This window comes from Lycorma delicatula, chromosome 10 (genome assembly GCF_047948215.1).
Source record: "Lycorma delicatula isolate Av1 chromosome 10, ASM4794821v1, whole genome shotgun sequence".
Classification (NCBI taxonomy): domain Eukaryota; kingdom Metazoa; phylum Arthropoda; class Insecta; order Hemiptera; family Fulgoridae; genus Lycorma; species Lycorma delicatula.
This window is the reverse complement of record NC_134464.1, coordinates 24,135,777-24,158,957: the sequence shown is the minus strand read 5'-3', so window position 1 is coordinate 24,158,957 and position 23,181 is coordinate 24,135,777. Positions and strand designations below refer to the sequence as shown.

General features: G+C 34.8%; 1 protein-coding gene across 6 annotated transcripts in view; it reads left to right on the top strand.

Annotated features, from left to right (window-relative positions):
* The window catches only part of beta-Spec (spectrin beta chain), a 216,123-nt gene that overhangs the window by 2,539 nt on the left and 190,403 nt on the right, over positions 1 to 23,181 (top strand). Inside the window, exon 1 of one of the 6 annotated variants that reach the window (XM_075377176.1) lies at positions 18,407 to 18,424. The exons of the other annotated variants lie outside the window; for them this stretch is intronic. The gene's annotated coding sequence lies outside the window, so the exon portion shown is untranslated. Of the gene's footprint in view, positions 1 to 18,406; positions 18,425 to 23,181 lie in introns of those variants that run through there. 6 annotated transcript variants of the gene reach the window in all.

Genomic DNA, 23,181 nt, shown 5'->3' with positions numbered 1-23,181 from the left:
ATAGTTGAGGACAATTAACAGAAAAGTATTAACCTATCATTTCGTTTTAATTAAAAATAAATAACACAAAAAGTCTAGAATTAAATGTGAAGTGTTTTAAAGAAATATTTTAAAATTATGTATCAGCATAGATATATGAGGATTTATACAAGATAAAAGTCAAACAGACATATCTCATTATATCACCTTATGTAATTCATCTAAGTGTGTTATCTCCAAATATTTTTTGTGTCAGCAAAAATTGTATATATGTTTTACGAGGGTGACAGTGTGCTGTTTTTGTATAGCTGATTCAAAATATAAACCTAATTTAAATTAATGTTGCAGGTCATGCGTTTAGCTTTATGAAAGGTGATGTCAAGTATGTATGTATGATGTAATTATTGGTAAACTTCTTCTTGTGCAATATTTATCAATATAAACTAATTTCATTGGTTTTTTCCATTTCATTTCTTGTATGTCCACTTGGACTGAAGAAAGAAGAATTGTATAAAATAAAAGCATTTAATGTTAGGTATGAAAAGTTGAAGGAATTTAAAGATTGCAGAAGAAAAGAACTACTTACTGAGCTTGATTCTCAGTTCAACCATTCAGTTGTCGAAATTGAAAATAAGTGGCAAAATGTAAAAGGCAAATATAGCAAACTTATCTAAGGTTGCAAAAACTCCTTTGTTAACAGTCAATCGATTAATTATTGATATAATGTTTTGTTATCGCATCATTTTTTTGCATTGAATTGGACAATTTCGTAAAATCTTCAATACTCTTCTAGTTCTTATTCTGCATTGAATCCTTGACCATCTTCTAAAGTTAGTTCATTTTATGTATATGGTATATGCATCGTGTGTTTATCTTTTCTTAGAAATTCTTTTTGCTACAGTTTTATCGTACTTCTTTTTCATTGTCATTAATAACAGTGCATAGGTTGATAAATATGGAAACTTTTCATCACTAAATAAAATAGTTTTGTCAAACAGTATCACTGAACTCACAATAAAATAGAAATCAATATTATTTGTATACGATGTATTAGTATTTTGCCTAGTTTTTGCCATTTGTATGGATTTAATATACTTATACCGATGATACTTGTATCTCAAACAAACCTGTCTATTTGTAAGTCAATCTAAAATCACCATTGTGTAATGAATATATTTAACTAGCATTTTGGAGGAAATTTCAGAGAGAATTCAGATTTATTGGTATTTTTTATAACTCTGAAACCAAGGTCTTAATTTCATTGTGGCAGATGTATTAGAGGAACCGGTTACAATTTCTGTTTCTTAGATTAATAATGTTCACTGTACAGCTATTATTTTTTATGAACAAAATGAACATGTTATTTTAGCTGAGTATTGACAGCAATTCTGTGAGCTCAGTATGTTGAGGAGTTATGGATATTAAAGTTATTTATCGAATTAAATCATTTATTAATATGTTGTATGTGATTTATTATTGTAACAATTTTTCAGATCTATGACTGCCATTATGGAAGAAATAAAAATATTATTAACGACAGAATTTAATGAAAAGCTTTACATTTAACAGCTTTAATCATAGCTTCAGTTAAATTTTGACTGATGCTGTACTCCAGTATGTATTTATGTATTTAGAGATTTGCCTCTTCTCATGTGAAGTGTCCTGGGGTCAAAGGATTTTAAGCTCACGTAGGTCTATAAGCATAGTTTCTGCAAACATAAGTTATGAGTTGCGTGACTTAATAAGTTTCCTCTTCTGTAGCACAGTTGCTGTTTACTATAATCCACAGTACACCCTGAGGGGACATCAAGCAGTATATGAAAGGATGCTTATTAGTTCGAAAAGGGGTTTTAAAGTCCCTCAGTGGATTATGTTGTGAAATAATAATGGAAAGGAATGTGTCGAGATTGCCGTTGCTAGTGTATACTCATCTCGCCTACAGTCTGAGAGAGATGAGGGTATGAAGCAGATAAACCCTTTGCCGACCAATGACTTTGTGTTGACCAGTCCAGATAGGCCCAGGCCCTATGTATTGCAAATAATATGTATTCCTCCCATAATATAGTAAACCTTTTGTCCATCAAGAACGATATAGTGTGTGGGAGTGTACAGCTGGTCTGTAATATTTCTGATCAGATCCCTGATACTGTCTGATTGTTGATTTTATTAAAATTATTGTTTAATTCACACTCTATAGATAACCATTAAGCAGCTGTTACAAAACCCTCATTGAGTTGCTCTAGAAGTGACTAACATGTTGACTTCTTTTACTAAATGGTTTGTATAACTTAAATATTAATAGTTAAAATATTCCTTAATTATGTTATTTTTTTATTTTGAATGATTAATGTTGCTTTGGAAAATCTGTGGTAGTTAGCAATATAAGAGTATAAGTATAATATAAGATTCAGTTTCATCAAAGGTTTTTTTTTAATACACATTATATGTTCAACATCTCGATAAAGACGAGTTAAAATTTTTTGGGTCTATATAAATAGATTTTGATAAAAAAAAGAATTCTTTTTATGTGCAACTGTTGATGATGATGGTGTGGAAGCTAAAAGCACTATAGATTCATATTAGATGAAGTAGATTTATTTATTTATTTTTTATAGTTCTAATTAGGTTTAATCTTGTTCAATGAATTATTAACATGTTTAGATTACTCTTCAGGAGCACGATAACAATATACATACTTCAATAATACTTACTTAATAATACATACTTAACAATACTTACTTAATAATACATACTTCAACAATATACATATGGTTAATTTTTTGAATTATCCATTTTATCCCAGGAACACATGTTGAAGTTTATGTATATGAACTGCTCAGTTATATATTTAACTTAAATAACATTTTTCCTGTATCTCATGATTATCCATATTTCTTATGTATTAATGATCTTGTTGAGTGTAAAATACTCTATGGGTGATTTTTTTTTTGTAACCAAGCGGTTATCTGATATAAGGTTGAAGTTGATCCTAAAGATGACACGACTACTCTCATTATTTACAAGCACCCGTACTAAGCTTACTAGAGATAGTGAAAAAGGAAATGGTTTTACGGAGTGAATATTGTAATAATTTAGTATACTAAACCTATCAAATGCAGTTGGTAATTTAGTCCTAAAAGGTAAACGTTTATGGCTGTCTTAGCCATACGATTGGCCGGGACTAACCGTGTAAAATAACGTTTTATACGTAGATTTTTTTTCTTTGTAGCGGCTTGTTTTTTTTTAAATTTTTTTCTGGAATTGTTCTTTGGTGTAATTTTTTCTTATTTTTGTTATTATTTGTAACTATAAAGTAGTAATTCAAAAGTTGAAAATTACATTTTTGCGATAGATTTGTTTCTTTCTTTTTCTGTTTAGCCTCCTGGAATTACCGTTCAGGTATTACTTCAGAGGATGAATGAGGATGATATGTATGAGTGTAAATGAAGTATAGTCTAGTACAGTCTCAGTTCGACCATTCCTGAGATTTGTGGTTAATTGAAACCCAACCACCAAAGAAAACCGGTACTGCGATAGATTTGGTAATACCTAACTATTAAGAATGAGTTGCTAGTTGAAAGTGTCAATTGTATCTAGTTTAACTGGTTTAGTTGTGCTTTATATTGGATACGGCTTGCAAAACAAATATTTCTTATAAATAAATTAAAACAAGTCTTGCGGATAGTGTTTCTTTAATTAAGAACAGTTTTTAGACTCCAGTAAAACTGCCGTAAGAATTCTTGGAAAGCACGAGCTTTGTTTCGGAAGTATAAGCCTGTGTATCGGTAACCGTTTAACATCCGTGGGAGAAGCGGTTTGTTACAGCATTAATTAATTGAATTTGGTAATGCAAAATTGTCTTAACTGTTATCTGGTACTTCCGTCTTTCTCGATTACGCCCACCCGTTCTTCGAAGATGTAGCGGGAGGGTTGAATACTTTTTCTGATGGATTTGTTTATTTCATTTTTTGGGTTCTGTTTTAATATAGAGAGAAATCTTCGTATGCGGGACCGAAAGAACTTTGCAACCGATCGTATTGTAATGCATGAAACGGCTGCCCCATGTCCGAGTATCTATGATTATTTTCCCTGAAATGAAGAGATGACCGGATACATTTTTACCCTATTGGGTAGAAAATTGCCCATTAGATTACAGATTTTAACCTCCCTGAATCAGATTCGAATCGACAACCTTTGCGTTACATAACCCTGTTTAGAATTTCTCTAATAACTTTGAAAATAAATATTTTGAATTTCGGCTTTGTGAAGAAGTCGACAGAAAACCGCTTCGGTCCCTTGCATTTCCTTATGGTTATGATGTTTTCAGGTATTTTGTGGTCTGTAACTTTGGTTGTGAGTTATAACATCCCCGATGAGAACGTTATACTTTACGTATTGCGTACGTTTTATAGATAAAAAATAAAATTATATATTACGTGTTTTTACTCTAGGCGAGTTTTATTTTTATTATTGCTAGTAAATTGTTGTAAAACGCTTACTTTCACAATTTTTTTTACTGTTGTTGCATAAAAAATGATCGTATTTTTTGTTGACTTGTTTTTTTAAAACAAATACAATATTTACATCTTTCATTTAATATTGTTATTACTGTATTTTTAATTAAGTAGGTCGATATTTATTGAATAATAATACTATGATTCTTTTTGATATCGGTTCAACTGTTTTTATTTTTGTTAACTTTTTTTCTGTTACGGCTAGTTTCTAAGGCCGGAAAATATTTATATCCGATGTTTTACACTATCTGAGATCGGTTGTAGATAAATGCAATTTTCATGGCGGAGTGGTAGTGTTTCGGCCTTTCATCCGGAGGTCCCGGGTTCTAAACCTGGTCAGGCATGGCATTTTTCACGCTACAGAATTTCATTACCATATCTGATATACAAGCTTCGAGCTTATTAAGTGGTGATATCATCAAACCCCCCTCATAAAAAGTATTGTTTTTGTTAGCAAATTTTGTCTTTTCCGACCTTTCTTGCGGTGGGAGATGGGTCCCCGTGTAAAAGAAAAGTCATGGCGGATATAATTGATTATATTGATCGCTATTTGAATAAAAATCATATAATTTTATTTCTGTACATCGTAAAAATCTGTTTTAGTGACGTACAAAATAAATATTCAGTTAAATTAATACATTGGTAGTAGGTAGTTGATGTATTTTCATAACGTGCTATCAGAAACAGAATTTTAATTTTATTTTTATATAAAATGTAATCGAGAAAAAATGTCTGTCGAGAGGTCGCCAGAAATCGACCAGACCGTTATAGAATCTACAGTCTCAAATTTTTTTTCTCGAGAAAATACAATACATTACTGAATGTATTGCTTCCCAATACATTCAGTAATGTATTGGGAAGTTGAAAATGTAAAAAAAACAAAATTTCCAAGGAGTGGGAGTCTGCAAGAAAGGAGGTATTCTAGTATATTCTAAATTTATCGGTGAAGGAATTTGCCCGGCGAACATACATAAAAGGAAGTGGCAATTGGCCCAGTTCTCGAAACCTACGCCCACTTTTAAGTCCATCCTTCGTTTGTTTAACAACTTGTCTTAGCTTGGTTCACTGTTAATAGAATACTTTCAATTTTGTTAGTGGTGGTAATCCACCAGAAATTTACTATTAAGATTTTCGTTTATTGCATTGTGAAAGTAGTATACGGTTAATATGTGCGTATCCAATTTGTTTAGATATTTGCGTTAGAATAAACTACTCGAGTTAATATCGACTGATTTAATGAAATTCCTTTCCCGGATGGACAATAATCATTTTATAGGGGTCTGCAAATCAGAGTAAAAGTAAATAAAAATAATTTAACAAAGTTCGCCAATCTGACGTAGTAAGATCAATCTGCTCTCTATTGGTTCCCCTCGTGGAAATTCATCTTTAAGGACAATTCTGGATACCTGAAACATCTGGGTGTGAGTCGAATCCTAAATTTTAACGTACTTTAAGAGATAGTTTGTGAATATTGTTTTTCACTTCGTTCTCGAACTGTGAATTTTAAGAATCTTCCAAGTGTCCTTCGCGTCTTAAATGTTTTACCTTATTCATATCAATGGATTCCCGCCCGCTCGTGTCAATAAAAAATCAGTTCCAATCTTTTGGAACCATCATTCGGCCTACCGGTTCAAAATTTTATGAAAACATTGTTCAGTCCTTTTTTCCCTGACTGTCGGTGGCGCATCTTTTGCTACATACCTCGGTTAATGAATTTAAACTGACTTCTCTGTTACTTCAAACACATAGGCACGAATCCCATCGACGTCATTGTTACGTATTATTCATTGCAACGAGTATTATATAGATTACACGTAAGCTGTTAACAATTCATTATATAAAATATATTCGGCAGTTAACATTTATTTAGTTAATTATTTCGTACATTTGCAGTATGTATTATTTAAATAGAAAAAGGCCGTTAGAAAAGAGAGGATTCTGCAGTAGGACGTTAACATTATAAATTGTATGAAGTTGTTTGATAACGTTATTTTTATCGATTAAAGAGATTTAATTTATAAACGACGGATTACGGTTTTTGGTTTATTTATCAGAAGGAAGGAGTTTGTTATTAATTGACCCCGACCCGAAGCCCGAGGCTGGATTTGATGATGATGACGTGTGGTGACCTCGGTGTTAGGCTGCCGTCTGTGGATGTAGGCTGTACTATAAATTAGTATCGGAATTAGAATTATTATGTCATGTGAATAGAATTCAACTTCCTCCATTTACCAGCTACCGCAGTCGGGTATTACATCCTATTCGTCATGCACACTCGTGTAGTGCTTCGTAATTGTTGCAAATTTACTTTATCGACCTTTAAATACAAAATAGGCCCGTCCTCAAGCATGTAGAATTACGGGTATTTTTGGTTTCATTACGGGAATTTATTCTCGCGTATTTTCTAATTTTTATTAGACTGACATGTGAATTCTACTATTTACAATAAGGTAGGGTAGATTTTTATTCTGGATTCTGTTTGGACTTTTACTTTTCCGCTACGTTAATTTTTCTGAGTTTATTTATTGACGGATGATATAATCTTGTTTATTATATATTAAATATTTTTTATACGGACCTATAAATATTACACTTCATTCTTGATCGATCTTTGTCCATGCCCTTTTTACACACTTGATTTATAGGTACTGTTTCAACCTTTTTTATATAGTTCTTGATAATTAAACTGTAGATGAAGTACTTCTGTAGTTCTAACTATTTCTATAGTTTTTTCTCTCCGCGATTGATATGTATTATTTTTAATTATGGTTCAAGTGAAATTTTAATAGTTGGTAATTTTACAGTTTCCTGTGTGTATTTTCGATTTTTGGGTGAATTTGCTTCGTTATTCGCGTAGATTCGTAAGTAGATGGTTCCCGTGCCAAAAGACACATTACTAAGTGTTATAAAGGAGTTGTTAGACCTGGGCCGAACTTAATTTCTGATTGTTGGCGGAGTTATGATCTTATACCTATTGTACAAAGTATAATTTTACATATCAAACTGTTAATCGCTGTTAAAATTAAAGATCAATTAACAAAAAATACAAACTCAGCGGAGATTTTATGGGCACCAGCGAAAAGATGGTGTGGCACCGAGATTTACGGTAAACTCCTATTTATGCGGATTCATGTAGCGCCAACGTAACATCGATAAGGACCCATTTTGTAGTATAATCAAATTTTGTAGTATATCGCCTTATTTTGGCTTCAACAACAGCAAATCTAAGTAAGTTATATATAGATTTTTGCTAATGTAATAGGGATTTACGAAACGTGTCCGCTTTTGAAATAAGACTCCCGTATAAGAAATTTCTTCCTCGATGGTTCCGTCGGTGGATTCTTTGTGAATGAGAAAATTTTGACTTTATCATATATTAAGGACTTTGTAAAGATAGATTCGCAACAGCCTTAGGCAGTCTTCTTTTGGCAATGCCCCCATCCATTCCGACCACAATTTCTCGAGAGATCAAAATGTTTTTACGCAAGTATTTAGCGGCGCATTTCATATTAAAGATTTTGCGTCTTCCATCTAAAATATATGTTGAAAAAATCGTTTCCTCCATGTACTGAAAACCGATCAGAACAAGGTCGGGGGTTGCCATTTTTTTTGTACACTTTATGACTTCTTATTGAAGTCCTTGAGGAATGGAATGAAAAATTATATCTCGAAAAATTATATTTTTAAATCCTATGGTTTTCTTGAACTCTTTTAAAAATTTTTGCTTGGAATTGTAACGGGTCATTTGTGCTTTGCTGAAAAGAAGTGTAAAATAATTGCCGGTGGGCCGAATAGTTCTGTCATTGGATATTTGTCTTATTCCATAATTGTCGATAATGACGAGATGAAATATAGTAACGCGGCTAAGAGTGCTATTTGGTAGTAAAATACTTAAATGATATATTGATGTAGTTTCTGTTGTCTCAGATGGCTTGTATTTTTTTATGTTGCGAGATCTGTCGATTCCATTCACACTAAAATTTTGCTTACAAAACTCTGAATCCGTAATAAGAGAGTCACCTGTTACGTGTCTTTTTTTTTAAAGAGGTGGAGGAACCCCATTTACGGGCGCCGAAGCAGTGTCGGGCTCGCTAACAGGTTCCTCCAGTTATAACCAAGGGCGTATGTATACCTGCGCACTACCGACTAAACCTCCACCCCTAGCTTCCCCCTTCCTGGAACTGCTTGTAAAAACATTTCATCAGAAGAAGGGGGAACCGCCCACACACACAGTCATAACAATCCAACAATGTCATACACCTCACAAACAACTCTGGAAGCAATACATACACCAACAATACACAAGAACCTGCAGAAAACAGGACACGCTACTAACATCCACAACACCCACGCGTTACATACTTACACAGGTTGCCAAGCATCTCTCTACGTTCTATGGCAAATCGTGGACACAAAAAGAAAACACGTTGGAGGGGGGGGGGGGTTTCTTCCACCTCGCACCCCGGACAATTTTCAGATTGATCGAGCCCGAATCTATACAAATAAGACCTGAATCCACCATGACCCGCCAGGAATTGCGTTCTCAAAACTCAGCGTGCCATGGGTCCTCCGGCACCACGTCCTGATTTCCCCAATAAGGCGGTGAGTCCACCTACCCATCGTGGCCCGATCCCACCGCTCCTGCCATGTTTGTGCGATCTCTTCTAGTTCTTCAGCAGAACGCTTCCTTTCCTCTAATGGGAGTGTTCTCAGTTCTCTAGTTCTGCTACGCTGCATTATCATCAAGTCTACAGGCGGGAATCCATCAATCACCTCAACCGCCTCCCTGGACACCGTCCTATAGGCGGCCGCTACTCTGATGCAACACTTCCTATGGATGGATTCCAATTTACCCCTGTACTTGATTAGATTAGTTAGATTTGTGGGCAAATCTAACAACGCCCGCCCACAACTCTGCGCCATATAGCAGGGCTGAATAACCCACACCAGTAAGCAATCGCCTCCTATGTTGGGAGGGCCCTCTTGTACTCGGAAGTAGGCTAGCAATAAGCCTCTTCGTTTTCTACGCCTTTTCAGAAGCCCGCAGTACGTGAGTTCTAAATCATAATCTGGAGTCAACTCAAATTCCCAAGTATTTTATAGCCACCTGAGACACAATTTCTGTGCTATCAAGAATCAGACGTAAAGGCCTCCTCCTGGCGGCAGAGATCACCACCATCTCCGTCTTTTTAGGAGCCAACCCCAGTCCTACCCCAGCCATCCACTCGCTAATCCTTGTATACGACTCAGTTATTTTGCCTACAGCCTCATACCTTGTTTCCGCCTCCACTAGCAACGCTATATCATCTGCGTAGCCAAATAATGTAACCGTTTGTGGGAGAACAACCCGAAACACTACATTATAAGCCATATTCCAGAGGGTCGGTCCAAGAACCGACCCCTGTGGCACCCTTCTATCGAGGTTATTCTCAACATACCCATCATACAACTAAAGATCATTTGACGCCCAATGAGGTAATTTCGCACCATCCGTCGCAGGTAAGAAGGGACACGAAGGTCGGTCCTCCATTGCTCCCATTATTGCTGAGTGGGGAATGCAATTAAACGCGTTTCGTACGTCCAGTGTAACTAGGACGCACTGTTACGTGACTTTGGAACGGGTTTATTTGTAATCATGAAGTATTTCTATATTAGGGGGGAAATTATTTCTGTGAAGATAATTAATTAAAACCGGGTCGGGATATCGAATGGATTTAGGAGATTGGTGTTATTCAGTCCCTAAAAATTAGTTTGTAATTTTTTTTTGACATCGCTTCGATCTATGTTCTTTAAACGATTTAAGATTTTGATCTCCTATCTTTCTTATCTATATATGTGAAATTAATTACAAACTTCACTGGCAGAAGGTTATATTTTTAATTATTTTTATGATTACGAGTATGTATCTGCTTGTTTATTTTTTTGAAGAGGGTTTGATCCACCCAGCATTATCATCCTTATACAAAGGCTATTTAACGTTGTAGTCTCAAAATGATTTCAACATAAACATTAATTTTTAATTAATATTTAGTACATTATCGAGTAAAAATGTTCAATATCGAGAAATTACTTCACCATGTACGACTAAAACTAGTACCGTATGTCGCTCGGTCAGGCTGCGAGTACATATTAGTGTAGGATTAATAATAATACTTTATAAAGTGAAGTATTGTGATGATAGTCCGTCATTAAGATCGGTTATTAACCTCTGCTGCCTTAACAATAATACGGGTTTTAAGTTGTAAGAGTTGTAGTTCGACAAGAGAAGGCTTTAGATAGTATTCCTGCAAGTGAATCATAGTAAATTTCGTATGATTTATGGTTTTTTAATTTGACGGTCGTTTACGAGGTTACGTATCGATTCAGTCCATGTATACTTCTTTCCGTCTTAACAATCGTCGATATGCACATTTGTTGAATTCGCATAGTCTTGCGAGCGGCTGTCTCTCGTGTACACTGTTCCTAATCGTGCTTTAAGATGTATTTTTTAATCGTTCTGTTTTTGTGTAACCTTCATCTTTTTGTTATAGGTTTCCTTATTTTTCCTCCCTTCTAGATTACGATTACGGAAAACGGGATGGATAATATTTTCGTTTTAGCTTTGTCTAGGTCCCTTTAGGTGATGTGAAGATAGATGACAAGAGTTCCTAGTTCGTGTAGCGAATGTACTTAGACTTTGTCAAATCTGTAGTTCATCCGGCCGCGAAATGTTCTTTATTATAACTCTGTATATAACGGTTTACTTGTGATCGCCATTAAAATTTGTTACGACCGGACTCGAACCTTTTTGCACGAGGAAACGATAAGAAGTATTCTTTAAAACATATAATTCATTTTTGACCGGAAAAAAGTCTCAATATTTATTAGTAATCGTTATGATTTCTGGATCTAAGTCTGTACAGGGGGTCGGTAATCGTATTTAACCGATTTCCCATTTAGGAAGAAGTATTTCAACTTTCGTTTCGTTCAACTTATTTAGAAACTAGGTTACGTTAAACGAACATTTACTGGAACTATTCAAAACATCGAGTTTGTATGTAAATATTTAATAAGGCTGAGACCAGTTAAAATGCTTTTAACCCACCAAGTTGGTCTAGTGGTGAACAACGCGTCTTCCCAAATCAGCTGATTTGGAAGTCGAGAGTTCTAGCGTTCAAGTCCTAGTAAAGCCAGTTATTTTTACACGGATTTGAATACTAGATCGTGGATACCGGTTTTCTTTGGTGGTTGGGTTTCAATTAACCAACCATACATCCCAGGAACGGTCGAACTGAGAATGTAAAAGACTACACTTCATTTACACTCATACATATCGTCTTCATTCATCCTCTGAAGTATTATCTGACAGGTAATTACAGAAGGCTAAACAGGAAACAGAAAAGTTAAAATGCTTTTAATCAAAATATCTTTTTTCAGAGTTTCATAGAGTTCTAGGATTCGAATAGAAACCTGCTTTGTCGATCTGAAGCTTTTTAATTGCTAAGCTGTACATGAATGTTCTCTTTACACTTATTGCTTGGTTACGATTTTTTATTCTCTCCACCACAAGATATTTCTGTAATGTAAAAATATTTTCTATTGGAAAAAGCTTTCATATGAAACTTGATGTCTCGAATGCTGTATATGCGTCGCAACCGTAAGACAGGTGATGGGTAATGCACAAAGTCTATTTATACTTGAATGCAGCGTTGCATTCTGCTGGTGGGAAGGGAGATAATTACGCGTGAGTTTACAGAAGTAGTTAAAGTTCAAATCGGTAAGTTCAATATATCGCTAGTCAGAAGATTAGGTAGGCGTTAAATTGCTATTTTGTAAGTAAGGCAAGTTGTTTCAACCACGTTTACTTATTATAAACGTAACTTCCATCTTTATTAGAATGAAAGATGACATAAAAACAGCAGTCGGCGATGTTGATATCAGCATATCGTGGAATTAAAGACCTTTTTCGATGTTTAGCCATAGTAAGACGAGAAGGTAACACAAAATTTGGGGTCTTACCTTCACAATAGTAGTCTAATTAAAAGCTTGTATTGTAAAAGGATTTGTACGATCCCATAAGGTATGATAAGAAAATTATCTTCTGTATTGAAGAATCTTGTGTTCTGGGAAGAATACATCTACTACTGTAAATCTGTAATTAATTATTTTTTTTTTTATAATATGATTTCATAGATTTTTTTTTTTTTAGTTACCGTTTCTCCATTTAGGTAATTTTTTTCATTTTGTCCTGTTTTTGTGTCTCTATAGAGTGGCTGATAAGTATTGAAGACGGTAGTGTGTAAAACGGTGTAGTGTGTGTTTAGTGGTAGTAAGTTGTAGGTTGTTGGGCGCCAGTACGATACTTCACTCTCGCCCCCGTACCACTTCCGTCGTCGTCTCGCACTACTCTGCTTGATTTTATTGATTTGCCTTACTCGTCGGCTCTCTTGTTTTGTAGCCTATGGTGTGACGGAAACTAAGCTTTGCTATGAATCAAAGCGGCTTATATTTTTACTTTTCTGTATGTTTGTGTCTGATAGAATATTATTTGGTGTCGGTCAGCCGTATTATTCAATTCGTACAGGAGATACGTTTACTGTAGATGTAGACAATAATATTTTCACTCGTTTTACTGTATCTCTTATTCGCCTGTACTTTCGCACGGAGGACTATTACAGAAATATTTTAAAGGTTTGCTCTCGAAAATAATTAAACATGAAGTACCGTGCGCGACTATATGTTTTTCTTACAGTAAAACATATAGCAATTAATTATTTTTATTTTAGTAATCTGTTTCGTTGCGAGTTGAATCATCGTGATCAGACTGTTTGTATTTTTATTAAAAATTTGGAATACAACCTTTTAATATTTCTTCTACATTATTAATGTTTATCATGTATGTAAGTATAAAAATATACGTGATCATATTGACCCGGTTTTCGTCGGGGAGCTAGCCGAACAGTTTATAATTCAACTGGTAATTCTACACACCATACAGTTCTGGGGGATGAGGGTGGGTTTTCTAAAGAAAGACCGATTTTGTTTTCCGATGGCTTTATTTAGAGGAAAAGAAGTTCGGTCAAGTGCTCGTACCGGTAAAAAAATCACCTATCAGTTACGTAGGGGCTGCTCTTTTAACTTAAAACCAAATTAAATAGAATTTTTATGTAACTGAACAGATTTATTATGCCCTTAAATAATAATAATATAGTTGAATCAGATCGGGGTGAGATCCCTGCTAGAGATTCAATTTGTAATGCGCGTTTTTCCTATGTGAAATAAATTGATCGAACAGAATGTTTTCCTTACAAATTAAAATTTCTATTATTAAGTCGGTTTACAAAGAATTGAAATACTAATCTGTTGTCCCATTCCCCCCCCCCCCTCAAAAAGTGGTTATTATTCAGACGGATTTCCTTCGTTTGGGTTTATTGATAGTGTTCAAGGGGCATTGTATGGAGTGAAGGTGTTTTTGCGGTTTATGTAAGGGACTTTAATGCGGAGTCCGTAATATTCTGGTCATTTTTTAAAATAAATTTTGACAACTATTTACAGTTTTTCATGTTTAGCCAGGAACTGAAATTTGGTTCAGTTTCTCATTATGGGATTTGCGGTAAAATAAGAAACCATTATTCTGGTTAAACAATACTTCAGGTATTTAATTAAAAAAGGGTTGAAAAGAAGTGCGGAACCGGAGAACCTGGATATTTGTAATTTGGCAGGGATGTTTTCCTTAGATAAAAAGCTATAGCCAAGAAGAGAATTTTGCCTCGCTTACAACTAAAGGAGGGAAAAGAGATGTCGATGTAACGCTGAAACTTTTCAATGATATCTAGTCCAACAATATTCAGAGAAGTATTTATTCCTAAGAATAGGAGTTTTCCTTAAAATCTTCCCAAGAAAGTTAAACGGGATTAAAGCTATGATTCTTATACGTATATGTTATGAAGTTGTGATAACAACTTCCAAGTTCAACGTAGCTGAAACTATTCTCAGGTTTTTTATTCCTCCCCTAAAAACGCGTGAAGCTCGATTACTGGCAAATTTCCTAGTTCGGCTTTGGAAGTTATTAACTATAACCGAAAAAAATTGGACTTTAAACCATCCGTAATAAAAAGAAATAGAATAAGGATGAATTTCCTTACTTCTATTATCTTTCATACGTTGAATAGAAATTAAAATTTGTCACTTACTAACTACGAAATTCTGTGCGAGCGTATTGTGGAATTTTTATTTAAACAGTTCTTGGATGGATGAAACTGGATAAGAGTTCAGTAATCATAGTTGTTTGTATTTGAAAACGGTTGGAAGCCTTTTATGAAGGACAAATCGTATTTAAAATTTACCTATTTGTACAAAGAACATCCTTCGTGGTTAATCAAAAGGTACAAAATGTTTTCGCGAGCTAGGATTTATATTAACGATAATACTGTTTTGATCAGCACCAAAGTATCACTGTTTCCGATGATGTTAAAGACGCGGATTGTAATGAATCCCAACATTACTCGGACACGAAATAGCTGTACGATGTCGCACTTTGTATCCTAACCGTTTATCCACCGATTTTCGTACTGTCATGCGGTTTGGAAAATTTTATCCCTTTCTCGACTTGAATCCACTAAGTATTGCCGGGAGCATATCGTACGGACGGTCACCTGTCTTTACTGATATATCCTATATCAGTTAATTTTGTGGTATTCTTATTTAAATGGTTGATAATTATAACTTCTCAATAGGCGAATTAAATAACAGTTGATGGTATAACCTATTCCACGTAAAATGCCGGTAAACAAAAAATGTTTGAGTATCCGTTTACTAGAAATAGGAGGTAATAACAACGAGGTAATATCATATAAATACGTCTTTTCATATCGACAATACATAATCTGCATGAAGTTATGTACTTCTGAAGGGAAGAAGTTTTCCTATTTATAAATCGATAATTAAATATTCTGTACTGAATTTTTGATCCCTGCTAGTTTAACCGTATTATACCAGGGTATATATTCACTGTGGGATAGGATGTTACAGTATGTATCGTTAATGGCGGTAGCGTTGGTGGCGGCAACGAGGGGGGGGGGGTTTAGTTTCCTCATGAAAGCTAGCTCAAGGACAGTATAATACCGAATTAGCTCACACTTGCATTTATATAGCATATAAATATATATATTTACATATTTGTTATATACATATATATATATAAATCTGTATTTGAATGCTTGTATGTACCTTTGCAAACTGTTTCCTCTTTTTTGTTTTCTTTTTTTATCTTTGTTTTTATTATTTCGTAAGTATTTTATTCTCTGATTTGTATTTGAATTTTTTCTATTATTTTTTTCACAAAATATACATGTATTTTAAAATATAATAGTTTTTAGCATGGATGTTAAAAAAACCTATTATTGGTTTTACTAATCTGATTTTAACATTGTTAAAATAATCTTTGTTTTAAATCCTTGCGTAAATATTTTATATTCAAGAATATTAGTCGGCTTCAATTTTGTGAGAACCATTTCAGTCTAAAGTGAGTATTAATGTATGTTTGTGTATGCCGTAGAGGTATGAGTAAAGGGATTTAACATTACGAGTACTTTTAGTTCAGTTGAAGGGTCTCTAAGAAAGTTTATCGGTAAACAAAGTCGTTGCAGTTTACGGTGCTTTTGAGTACCGATGTTTTTCTCATTGATTTCACTTTTTTTGTTCTTGTTCGAGTAACCTTTTATTTTATTTAATTTTCTACTACGATTATTTTACTTTCTTTAATTTGTTTCTTCCCCTGCTTTTGAAAAAAAATATTTTCTAATTATTTTGGTCATCGATGGTCCTGGACCGTTTAATGTATTTTATCTCTTCCTGTTGTGTTCGCCGATCGGTTAAAATTTACTTACGTGGTGTACTGTACTCCTCGATACGGACCAATTATCCGGGGTTTCTCGATGCTAGATCTTATTATCTATTAATCGAAAGCGTTAGCTGTATTAAAATTTCAAAAATTAGTTCGGCCACGAACGTCGTTTCAAATTTTAATTCGTGTCCTGAAATCTTTTTACTAATATGCTTCCCCGATGAGTGTTACGGGGCCCGTAACCGGTTATGGTTGTAGGCGACCTGACGCGGGAAGTCGTTCCTGAAAATGTCATATCTATTACTATTCCCGCGAATAACAGGCACCCGTATCAAATTTTCCGAGGAAAGTGAAGAAAAAGTGGTTTTTCTTTGCTTTCTTCAGCGAGCCAAATATAATGTTGCATATCGGCACGCCGAACCTACGGAGATTCAGGTAATATCCGGCAATGTAAACGATACATTCACCCTGATCGTCGCTGGGACTGGTCGTTTAATAAACCTAATTACTCTTAGAGAAATCGACCCTGATTTCACTTCCTCCTCGGAAACGTTTTACATGGGTCACAGTCATAAGGTAGGCTGTAGAAACGTAAATAAAACGTGAATCTACTCTTTGGGAAACAGTCCACTGTATGGGTCCCCCCTCGATGAAGGTTATGGAAAAAATTGTTGAAAATATGAATTGTTGAACTGTGTGATAGAAAATGAAGAAAGAAATCGCATTTCAAAAAATTGTCCTTTTTTGATAAATAAAAAAATTAAGAAAATCTACTCGATATTCTAATTTTTTTTGAGGCTTATGTGAAACAAATTATTTTTACACAAAAAACGACGCTGTAAAGTAACAATACGCAATCGATTCTGGACACTTCACGTTCGATCGGTTATAGCTTTTTAAACAGATTTATCCCCAAAGATTTCTGGAAGCTATTCGAAAGTAAAACAGAAAGGTTTTTGTTAAGTTAATATTTGGAAAGAGATACACCGTTTAAAATTACGTATGAAAAATTAAGTCTCTACAAAATTGTGAACGAAAACATTTACTATTAAATTTGATATCATGACAACAGTTTACTCGAAATCTTTGAAAATGAGATAACGAAATACGATTCGTCTTTTTACCCCGAATTGGCTTGTTATTTATTTTCATACGAACGAAATTTAATCGGCGATTCCGAATTTTACATGAAAAATGACGGTTTAAAACTACGTACTCGGTTTAAGTCTTACTCCTCACCCGATAATAGAATTATCTGGATAAATTTGTTCTTGAAATCTTATGAATGTTCAGTTAATATGGTCGACGGTATTAGTATGATCGGCCCAACTTGTGTTTTAAATGAACACCGAACAACGAGCAAGCAAAGATGACTTACATTCCGATCGAATTTAAACCCTTACGTTATACTTCGTTAGGACCGAATTACTCCGAGGACGTCTAGTTTGCCATTTCCTGTGTTATTGATTTGCTGTTGTAATAAGTTACATTTTTATCTTTTAGATCGCAATTTTTATTAATTATATAATAATTTATGTGATTATTTATTCGCCGCTAATGACGTATGATGTAATCCTTGTTATGTGATAAAAATTATTTACTGTTTGATCTGAGGTTATCTTCTTTTCTTTAACTAAATTATAATTTTAATTCATTATATTATGAGGCGTGTAAGCACGATTTAGTCATATCCGGTTTGTTAATAAAATAATATGAAGGGTAATTGTATCTTAGAGCTAACGCGCACGGGTGATTTTTATCACAGTGACAAAAAGGTTTTTTTCAGGTCATCAAAGTGGTGTGCGCTCACGATGGATGACATTCGCTAAACGTTTTTGAAATCCAAGCCTCATTTATCGGTAAGGATTTTTGAAGAGACTGTAATTATGTGCGAACTCATGAGACGTAAAAGAAAATATTGAAAAAGTGGAAAGTTTTACACTAAATTCCATTAAACTTCGACAACATCCAAAGAAATTTTTCGATATTTTCGAATGAGTGTTGATAGTTTTGATGAATTACTGCGCCTTGTATTTGCATTAACATACAAAAATACGAAGATGAGATTGTCTGTCCCAGCTGAAGAAAGACTCGCAGTAACTTTAAGGTAAGTAAATAAAAATAAGTAATTTTTATTGTTTTAATTTTTTTTTTTTTAATAACTAATTATCTGCAAATTAACAAATTAGCACAGTATACAAGTGGTAATGTGGTGATTTGCACTACCAACCGTTAAATTACAGCTCACTTATTGTAGTCCTGGCAAATGTATATTCGGAATCTTCATTAGAGTCAAGGGTAAATTGTGAAACATAGGATTGAATACTATCCGTTGTAGCTGAGGAGGCTTCAGGTGATGTTGAATAAGAATAATATACCGTGTTTGGGGGACTCGGCGGTGGTAGGGAGACATAATATTGGTTTGATCTGGGAATTTTGAGGACTCGCGGGAGGTAAAGACAGCGGAGAAGAATAAAGACAGCGGAGAACGAGTGCTTGTAGCTATTTAGCCCTGGTTTTAAGGGACTCTGAGATGGTAGGGAGACAATGTTGGAGTTTGATCTGGGAATATTAAAGACTTGTCGATGGTATATACACAGGAGAATAATTTCGCTGTGTGCTTGACATGCGAGCAAACTGACCTTGCCCAGATGGACCCGGTTGTTGAGAAAAATGTGAGGATTGTATCATTCTGTCAGTTTTGCTTTTGAACGTCCTGAAAAATTTGTAAAATCTTGATTTGTACTTGTAATTTATTCTCCTCCGGGACTGCTTTTAACAATGGCACCAGAGACAGCTCAGAATGTTTTTCCTTCTTTTCTTCTCATTTTCATCACATTCATTTTTATTTTCCCCAGAACCTCAACCAATTTATTTTCATCAGCCCTTTTTTATTTAAAATGTCCAGAAGCATTTCTTCGTAGGGGTTTTTATTTGTATTTTTCTTTCGGGTATGTTGCTTCGCTGCAGTACATCTTCATTGGTATCTCCACTTTCTTCTTCGCATTCACCTTCCTATACAGAGGCTGCGTGGATTGTTGAGTCTCCATGTTTGAGAGAAGAAATAAAAGTTATTCAAAATATTTGTACTTTCTTCTTTTCTTAGCAGCCTAACTCGACTTATTAGATTTTTTTGTTCACGTAGCTTTCGTGAGAAGTAAGCTCTTAAATGTTTCCACCTTTTTTGTACCACTTTACCTGAAAATAAATATTTAGAGTATAAACAATCATTGAATTTATAAACATCAGTTAATATTAGATAGGTAATTAAGTAGTTACCTACGTTATTTATGTATATGTGCGGTTGTGAACTTGTGTGCGTATGTGATAGTGATAATTATTATTATTTTGTTTTCCTCTTTAGCCTCCATAATTACCGTTCAGATAATACTTCAGAGGATGAATGAGGGTGAATAAGTATGAGTGTAAATGAAGTGTAGTCTTGTACACTCTCAGGTCAACCATTCCTGAGATCTGTGGCTGATTGAAACTTAGCCACCAAAGAACATTGGTATCCACGATCTAGTATTCAAATCAGTGTAAAAATAACTGACTTTACTAGGATTTGAACGTTGGAACTCTCGACTTCCAAATCAGTTGATTTCGGAAGACGCGTTCACCACTAGACCAACTTGGTGGGTTGATAATTATTATTCGGCCTAAGTCGATCTTAACAAAGAGTTTTTTGTTTCAGATATCTCGCGACAGGCGCCAGCTTCTACAGCATATCATTTGAATATTTGTTAGAAGCCACCACAGTTGAAGAAATTTTAAAAAGTCTACATGCATCGAAATCTGGAATTTGCACCAACTATTCATGCCAGGAAAGAGCGAAGAAGATTGGCTGATTATCTCTAATCAATTTTACCACCGGACAAATTTTCCTAATATACTGGGCGCATATTTCAGAATTCAAACGGGTAAAAGATTGCAACAAAAACAATTAAGTGTACCAAACGATTGTATTTTGCCTAATGATGAAAATGGAAAAAAGATGCCATTTTGTCTGGTAGCAGATGTGACATTTTGGTTTGTCGAGGCACATTTTTGCACAGATCTCTTGACTTCAGCCTCGATTTTGCACTTCATGCAAACTTTTGCAAAATCATGTTGCACTTTACACAGTTTTGTACGTTGCAAAGGTGGCATTCGATTTCTTGGTACTGCTTATGAATGTTTACTACAAAGTATTTCAACAAATTGGACTGATAGAACCATATTAGCAACAAACATACGCAATTATTTTGCATCTTACTTTACTTCGCCGCAAGGGGCTGTACCACGGCAATATTATAAAATTTAAATTGTAATAATATGTAGTTGCCTATTAGAGTGCACTTCAAGCTAATAATAAATAATTGTAATTATAAAATTAAAATGTAAAACCTACAGACTTTCGTTTTTTGTTGTGACGAAAAATTATCACAAGCTCTAGAAACTGTTATTCGACTGATTTCTTCCCATCCTTCAATTTTCAAATTTATGTCCTTCAATTTTTTTGTCGAAAAGTGCTGGTCGTTTTTCCACTTGTTTTATAAGAACATCATTATCGATATCGTCTTCGTGCACAGTCACGTTGTGCGAAGACATTGACGCCATGTCACTGTGTCGATAGTCGGAAAAGGAAATGTGGAGCGGGAACGCGGGAAATGCACGGATAGTGACAAGCTTGCACCCATGCGCGCGCGCCTATCAAAACCTAGCGCCGCAGTGGCAGTTATGTCACGGGCTTGTTCGCGAATCTGCGGATAAAAGTGTCACCTGGCTGTCACGTCGTAACATGCGCTGATCTTACATATCCATAGACTGGACAAGAGTGACGAAACTATCACGGTGACAAAAACTACCCGTGCGCGCTAGCTCTTAAAGTGTAGTGATTATCGTTTGCGGTTTGTTTTTAATACAAACTGTTTCTTAGGATTTCTATCGTGCGTCGGTTGATGTCTGCAGTAAGGCTACTTTGTTAATTGTTGCGTGAATAGAAATTGCACACTCTTCCAGGCAAATGTTAGAGTACGGAAAATCGACGACAAAGGAAGCCATGAACCGACCCCTAAGCGCCGATTGTGTCGCTGCTATCGCCTGCCTACAGTTAAATGCCGTCACCGAACCAAACTTAGTAAGTGTACTGTCAGCTGTTATCGTGGTAAGCCGTAATCTGCAGTCTACCTTTGGCCGATCCGAGTGTGTCGTCACCCTCGGAAGGTTATTTAGTGTCGTTCATCCATCATTCCAGTAGTCGTTCATTCCAGTAGATCATCATATACACTTGTCGGACGACTGAGTTAATCCTCCACGTTTTAGGTGGGGTTCGATGCTAAGCGAAGAGTTTTTGTCGAGCGAATGCGATCCAGGATCCTTCCGGTACAGGCTTTGGATACGGCCAACTCTACTTTGCGTTTGCCGGGTTATCATTAGGCTGACAAAAAGTGTAACAAAAACTGTAGCTTTTAAAACAAACTCCAGCTTTTTTAAAAAAAATTCCCTTATCATCAAGAACTGAGGGATGTTAGTAATTATTCGACTCGTCTGTTCAGGTCTTATCTTTGTTGGAGGGTAGGTCTCAAGTTAACGAGTCTTGTTAATCGGAGTCTGTGTGGAGATATCATTTTGTATTTAGGTGGGGATGGTGGATTTTCCGGAGAGTACCCACAATTATCGGCGGTAGAAGGATGTTATGTAGTGTATGCTTATTACGATGATACTAGGTTCGCTTGATTCTGAAGTGCGGACTGATGTCTAATTTCATATTTTCGTTTATTGCAATCTGTCCTAAGTCGTTTCAAATTTATGTATTCTTTCTCGAGTCGCTTTAAGGGTTCCGATACGTGAGGGAATCGGCTTGCATCTACTTTTTAAAATTGTAATTGAATTATACGGTTACCAGGTAGCAGTCAAATGACTGACAGCTGGTACCTAATATTTTCTACGAATTGAAAGGAGTGCCAAAACTTTATGTTTTCATTTTATCGAAATGGATCTCCCGCAGAGCGATCGAAAAACATTTCAAGACAAAGTTTGCATCTGAGCCCGTTTGAAAATAAGTTAAAAAAAAAAAAAAATTGTTTAGATTATTTTCGGTTAATTTTCAACCCTTTTAACGAAAATGCATCCTTCGCGAGTAAAGTGTGAAAAAAAAAGCATTGCTATGTTTGGTCGGAAAACTTCTGTTCCTGTGTTCGAAATGAAACAAAATTTTCCACGAAAGAACTGGTATAAATTTCTATGCTAGTTTTTAAATACTGTATTCTGTATTTTTTGTGTCGCTTGAGATTTTTTACATTACCTAGAAGTACGTTACAAAAAGTATTTTTCTTGGAAGCGGATCACATAGTCCACTTTTTTTTTTCGGACTAATAATGTACTAATACTGTTTTTTTAATTAATTCCGTTCGAATTAATGCAAACAAATTGTGTTTCTTTCTGTAAGGTTCGGTCTTGTGATCTCTCCAACGATATCGATATGTGAAAATAACAACACGTGATTCATTCGGTAACTTAAATAAATACCATTATATCGAAAATGATGCTGTTAATACGATACGCTTTCAAGTTTTGCAATTACTAAATTACGTAAAATATTCATGGCTAAAACCTTAAGTTGAGTAATATGTGTGCGCGGCGTTTATATATATATATATATATATATATATATTAGAAGTATTAACATTTTATGTTACTGATAAACGTAAACGGTTATTCTAGAGATTATTTTATTTAAGTATCATCAGTTTGGTTCAATAATGTGTTGTAATAACCGCTGTGGGCTATTTAGAAAGGTGAGCGGATTAGTTGTTACTACGTTTAATATGGTACGGGTTTATTTAAGGTATGCAACCAACTTATTTAAATGCCAGTTTTAAT